The sequence below is a fragment of the Pundamilia nyererei genome, unplaced genomic scaffold (genome assembly GCF_000239375.1).
Source record: "Pundamilia nyererei isolate P.nyererei 1_Seehausen unplaced genomic scaffold, PunNye1.0 scaffold00530, whole genome shotgun sequence".
Lineage (NCBI taxonomy): Eukaryota > Metazoa > Chordata > Actinopteri > Cichliformes > Cichlidae > Pundamilia > Pundamilia nyererei.
In genome coordinates this window covers 153,259-159,830 of record NW_005187931.1, presented here as the reverse complement: position 1 = coordinate 159,830, position 6,572 = coordinate 153,259, and the positions used below count along the sequence as shown (strand labels likewise).

At 38.9% G+C, this 6,572-nt stretch overlaps 1 protein-coding gene and 2 long non-coding RNA genes across 4 annotated transcripts in view; 1 reads left to right on the top strand and 2 right to left on the bottom strand.

Moving 5' to 3' along the window:
- The first annotated feature begins 103 nt into the window (after window positions 1-103).
- LOC102209544 (uncharacterized) lies at window positions 104-1,084 on the top strand. Its single transcript, XR_312388.1, has 3 exons — window positions 104-137; window positions 213-371; window positions 488-1,084. It is a non-coding gene; the product is annotated as an uncharacterized LOC102209544 (long non-coding RNA).
- A 2,124-nt stretch (window positions 1,085-3,208) lies between these two features.
- On the bottom strand, window positions 3,209-6,193 carry LOC106455955 (uncharacterized). Its single transcript, XR_001290167.1, has 3 exons — window positions 6,161-6,193; window positions 5,870-5,954; window positions 3,209-3,340 (listed from the first exon to the last, which is right to left on the bottom strand). It is a non-coding gene; the product is annotated as an uncharacterized LOC106455955 (long non-coding RNA).
- Window positions 6,194-6,206: 13 nt separating this feature from the next.
- Window positions 6,207-6,572, bottom strand: part of LOC102208681 (uncharacterized) — a 5,130-nt gene continuing 4,764 nt past the window's right edge. For both annotated transcript variants that reach the window (XM_005754272.1, XM_013907818.1), the window contains one exon: window positions 6,207-6,234. The gene's annotated coding sequence lies outside the window, so the exon portion shown is untranslated. The remainder of the gene's footprint in view (window positions 6,235-6,572) is intronic.

The following is a 6,572-nucleotide window of genomic DNA, read 5'->3' as shown; positions in this document are numbered from 1 at the left end:
TAAAGATGGCTCCCTCATCAGGAAGCAGCCTACAGGTCACATGACCATCCAGCATGTTTCCAGGTCTGATGAAGGCCTCTACAAGTGTGACATCAGCGGTCATGGAGAGTCTCCATCCAGCTGGATCACTGTCACAGGTGAGGAGCTTCACTCTGATTTCACCTCTTATGTCATCCACATATTCACCTGAACACGTGGGATTCTGTCTGCAGGTAAACCTACAACCACAGTAATGCCATTCACCTCGGGACCACACCCTGATCTCCCCTCCCTCAAGCTTGGGTTCAGAGTGGTCCTCCACCTGGTGGTGTTCTGTCCATACCTTATTTCCACTGTCCTCATGGTGTCTTTATATCTACACAGAGCCAGAGGTAGCACTCTGAATCATTCACTGATCAATCAATACTGTGATGGTTACTCATCTCTCTGTTTAACCTCTTCCTGAGTTTAGACCTGATACTTCCTTTCTTATTTATTTTTTAAACAGGAAATGACCTTTGTGCATCCAACCTGGCCACTCAACCTGAACAGGGATTGGATGATGAGTATGATGATGTCATCACTGATGTCACTACAAAGCATCACTTCTAAATCAGAGCTCTGTTGTGTCTTTGAGCATTTCACTATTGCCTCAGTTATTCTTCTGTGGGAAATCTATGATGTAAACATCCACATGACCTCTTGAGAAATGTAACTACACACACAGCCTGCAATGACTTGAATAGCGTGGAAGATTGTGTTATGGGGATAATGGGAGTTTCCAGTGACTAGGATGTCGAGTTCCCGCAGACTTTTATATCAAGTTTAACTTTGTCAGCCTGTCACCTCTTTTGTGGAGACGATTTGAATAAATGGTGTTCATCTAGAACTGCTTTTATGTAGATTTATGTAGACTAGATTCTATGATTATGATATGATTCTATGATAGATTTTATGTATATTCCTGCTTTGATAAACTACAAACATATAAATATGTGAGTTAAACTAGACATCTTAATCATTTCTTGGTTTTGATTCTGGTTCCTTAATCAGCTCAAATCCCACAGAGCTTGAAAATACAAAGTGGAATTTGAAAGGTCTTTGATTCACGTGTACAGTCTGCTTCCACCTGCTGGTAATACTGGTGTATTACAGCAGAGCTGCAGCTTTTCAGTGTTTCTGCACTTGTTTTAAATCCGGAACCTCTCCTGGTACTAAAGAGCTGATCTGTTTCAAACTGCTGTTTCGTTTCTTGTAGAATAAATTATTTTTTTCTTACTAATCTTTAATAGTATCGTAGTGTTTCACTGCCAAACATGTTGTTCTGACCAGAACTGACCATGTTTGGATAATTGAGTAACATGCTGTGGCCAGCTAATCCTTACTAGCTCAGCTAGCATATTGCCTCTGTAACCAGGCTCAATCACTTTGCTGGCTGTTCAAAAAAAATCACTTGTCTCTGTGTTGTGTAGTAAATGATGAACGAGACTTGCTTATCCTTTAGTTCTTATTAACAGTCATCAGTGGAGATTATTTTATTAAGTCAGACAATATACAGTGGTCATATTCTCCATATAGTGATAGCAATAATACCAATATGTAATGGTCCCAGAAAGTGTACTGTGATGCAGAGTGCTGTGATCTACAACTGACTTTAACCTTGTCCCCTGTAATCTGGCAATGTTTTAATGCTGCCAGTGGCATTTATTCACTGCTTATGAGAGAGGGCGCTATTGAGCCAATAACCCTCACAATACTGTGGTTAACCTGGCATGCACTATAAACATACGACATAAACACTGTTACACGTCCATAGAAAGTGTAAGCCCAGCATACAGACGCCTGCTGGTCAGTGGTAAACAGTAAGTACATCGGCTTCATCATTCATCTCCAGATCTCACTGGTAAGGCTGTAACACAAAGAATGAAAAAAACAGGCTTTAGAGACAAATGATAAAATCAACACTTTCCATAATATATTCTACATTTTTACTAGTCTAAAAAAAAGAAAAATGCAAACACTCCCTTCAGGTCTGGTCAGTGAAGGCATCACACAGGTGTTGATGTTGCCTTCATGTTTTGCTGTCAGTTGAGAATTTCTTCTCACTGCAGACAGTCTCCTCTTCAATTATGTCCTGATCTGTTTCGGAAACACAATCTCCTCTGCATGTGTGAAAATCTCATACTTCCTGTCACCTTTACACATTCAAATAAACGTTCTTCTTTCTTCCACTGGATGTATAATATTCACATAAACCTTAATGGTAATAGAGAAAAATGAAAGCTGTATATTATTGCTTATTAGGTCTTCTTTTTCTTACAGTTACATTTGATTTTTTTTTTGTGACTCATGTGTTTTATAGAGAAAAGCTTAGATCTAAGCCACAAACAATATTATATTTATATGTGCAATGGTGGAGAGCAAAGATGTTGTAATAAAGTATGGATAACTGGTTAATATACATATGTACCCCTACCTCTTTTCATAGTTTTGCTGGGATATAGTGTGAAATAAATAATATATATATTTTGTGAAATTAAAGATTTTATTTATTTGATTAGATTTTAATTTTTCCACTTTGTATAACCACATTTTGATGTTTGATTCATGGCTGACAGAAGTGTCGAAGCAAATAGTTTGAGTCCAATGTGACGTTTCCGTAGAGATGGTTGAGTTGGTTTAACCCCTCTCTGCATTAAAAATGATTAAAAAGGTCAAATAAGTAACATTTTAAAACTAAAAGAACCAGTACAGGCATGATAATCACAAATAGAGTAATTAAATGTCACAAACATAGCTTGGCAAATTAAAGAGTTAAACTCTTGAGTAGCCACTTTTTTATAACATGCTGTGTGATGACAAGGGGTCCAACATGAGCCTGGAAAATGTTTTTCTTTATCATAATTTTACACTGCATTTATTAATGATGCAACATCCTGAGCGGTGTTTTATGTGGATTCATGTCTACTTACCAACTTCTTTAATCGCTACATTAAGATATATTAAAGTCCACAGAGTTTTTTTAAATGGTTGTGAGTGCCTCGAGGTAAATGTTGTCATTTGGTGCTAAATACAATAAATACATAAATAAAACTGAATTGAATGTTACTAATCTTTTTCTTGTTGATGCATTTGGGGATTTAGACCAAGACATTGAAATCAGATGAGGAATTCCCCCACACGGTCATAACTAATGGACTGACTGGACTCATAACACAGACTTGCAGGATTAAGTTCAGTGCGTTTATTTACAGTGAAGTAACAACAGAATGTGACAACAGAAGGATTTCCAGTTAGTGAATCCAAAGCTTCAGTTCAGGCAGGTCCACAGGAATTCTCTCTCTCAGTGGGTCCCAATTTCCTGCAGAGAGAGGGTAAGATGAGGTGAATGAGCCGTAGCATGCAAAGTTTTAGACTGAAAGAGCCGACTTCCATAACTGTTTCTGAGCCTAATAATGCAGCATCTGATGAAATCCCTCCTCCATCGTAAGTAGTGGGCAACTGATCAGAGCTTTACCAGTATGTGAGTTAATGAACCCAGGTGTGCGGAGCTGAAGCACGAGAAGCAGAGGAAGAACATGCCCTTTGAACACAGCCTGTCTCAGCCTCTTAATATGCTGGTTAGATAAGGTAGAGTGCAACGTTATTCAAGTGTAGTCCATGAAGGGAGATGAGTGAATTCATTTAAACAGGCACCTTATCAAGTGTTAAAAAAAAAAAAAAGAAAAAAGAGAAAAGAAAAAAGGACAAATTCGAAATTATTGACCCACAGAAGGATGAATAAACAGAATGAAATATAAGACAAAAAGAAGGCCTGTCATTTATTTTTAGAAGCCACCCATCTCACATGAGCTCTTTAAAGTTTTCTCTAATTGCTTCTCAGAAACAGATTACATATTGAGACCTCGCCTGTCATTGTCCCTCTAAAGCTACATCCACACTAGCCCGGACAGATTTGAAAACTGTTTTCATCTGAAAACGCTCCACATCCACACTAGCGTTTTCAGTTGTTTTGACAGATTTGTGCGTCAACATTGAAACAGACAAAAACTCTTACGTTCCAGTACTGCGCATGCGTGAAACGCAAGAAGATTCGACCTGCCTCATTTCTGTCTGCTGTTTATTTACTTTCCGGCTCTCTGAAACGTTGCGGCAAACGGTTGAGGAAAACCACCAAGTTTTTTTAAATGGACAAACAATGAGGTGGAGTTGCTGTTGCGAGTAACGCAAAAGCAAAACGTTGCAAAAGCGAGAATTAAAGAATTTGAAGAAAAGCTATCTGAAGCATGTACAAACTGATATTAATCTTTAATAGGGCTGTCAAACTGCGAGCAAACAAAACAACTAACCTACTCTAAGGCTACGTTCACACTGCAGGTCTGCAGCTCAATTCCGATTTTTTGATCAAATCTGATACTACTCTAAATGGACCTATCTTCTGTAATGAAATTACAATTACTCACAGGGTTCATACGCCTTTTTCAGGGTCAGGTCTAGGTTAAATTAAGCACCTTTGTTCAACCTTTTGTTAAGACATAGAAAAAAAAAATGCACCACACAAAAATTCTGCAAAAGGAAACGGTCACCTTATATGCATATAGTGTATAAACTCAAAATGCACATTTCACTTAAAAATTAAGATGTGAAAATGTAAACAAATCAACTTGTTAGAGATATCCATCTCCTGTTGCTGCTGCTTCTTTCCTGTATGACACACAAAAAAAAAATAGGACAGAGATGTTTGTTTGTTTTTTAAGTTAATTCCAAATAAAACTGTTTTATTGCTAACTACATTGCTGTCTGTATTATTGCTGAAGTCCTAACTGATCCCCTTTAAAGTGTTTGTGCTAATAACATCATGTACAGTCAGACAGGCATGGAGAACAGCACTGACTGGGAGGCTCTGAACTGATCACAAAGTTCAATTCAACCTATAAGACTTTAAGAATGCACAAGCATCTACTTAAAATCTATAAAATTTATAATCCGTGCTATTCTTATGTACAATTCAGTCCAAATTCGTAGACTCCGACAAATGCATCCTCCTTTTCCTCCAATTTGAAGGATGGGTCGGGTGTGTCCTTGGTGGCCCACCATATTCCAGAATTCCTAGCATGGCCCAGCCAATTCCAGTTTCCGCCAATGTCAGCAGCTACTAAGTTTTAATATTACTCCAATTACTCTTTCTGAGTCACAAAATAAACTTTTAAGATATTTTTAGGCAAGAATGTAGCTGTGTAAACTTCAAATATCTGCTCGGTTTATCAAGACATCACATATTTTCAGAAGTGCTGCGACATTTTCGGAGACGTCTGTTAGCAACCAGCTCGACAGCTAGCCGGGGCAATAACAGTGAACCCCCCCCCCTCTGTCTTTCGCTACTCAGGTTAAACATGATATAAGTCACTTAGAGAACTTAAAAATGTTAATTTGGCTTTTTTCAGTGTTTTATTTGTTTGTGAGTAAATCGGTTTGGCTGAGATTAAAGTTATAGTTTTCACACAGCTGAATAAAAGTCAAATGAAAACTGATTATCAGAAATGTGAGATGATCGAGAATTATGCCAGTATCCTGTTATATTTTAGACAGAAATGAGCAGACGGCCGAGTTTATTAAACTCCACCAAGACAGCTGGTGATGCAAATCTGAAGGCTAGACCGTCCAGTTTCACAGCCGCTCACTTCTGGCCTACCCTACCTTCTGAGGACCCGGCCCACGTAGACCGCAAAGGCCGGGTCCTCAGGAGGATGCAGCCTATGAATCTGGACACCCCTAATATCATACATTATCCAGGTATTGCAGTATAGTATGCTGCAGCATATTTATGGGTGGAGCCTAGTTAGTGCTCTGAATCACTAAATAAGCCACACACAAATACACAACAACGCACCATTAAACTTTGAGGCGCTGATGACTCTTGTTGATTCCTCAAGACACAAAGGTGAGGCCTCTTCACTCCTGTGACACCAGCTAGTCTGCAGAAAGAGCAAGAGAACACATATCTTTAGCAGGGCCATGCAGAAATGTTTAAAAGGGTTGATGCTTAAAGTTAAAAAGGGGCACAGATCCAGGCTGGAGAACAACAACACACATTTATCAAGAATCTAATATGGAATCATATCATACTATATCACTGTCATCAGGTGGGAACAATGCAAAGCAAACGCAGTTTATGTTTTACCTGATGGGGTGCAATGTTGCTGTTGAGGGGTTGCTGCTGCTGCTGATGGTGCTGGAGGACAGGGCTGTGTTGATCTGAGGCATTAAAGAGTCCATAGGAAAGATGGTAGCTAATTAAACAAGTCTTATGACACAATAATAAAATCCAAAGACTGGTGACACTGCAGTGTCACCAACTGTGAGAAATAAACTAGGCTCTGCTTGTGAATCACTCATTGCTTCTCTTCCTCCTTTCATCTCCTCGTCTCATGTATCATCTCCACTTGCTGTCCATCTGATAGTTATAGTAATAGTTAAATATTATTGTTGAGGGCACAGGCAGGACTCTACATGCACACACACATAAAAAAACATTTGCCTCAAGAAAAGGGCACTTGGGGCATCCATCAGGAAAGGGGCAGGTGCTTAAGCCC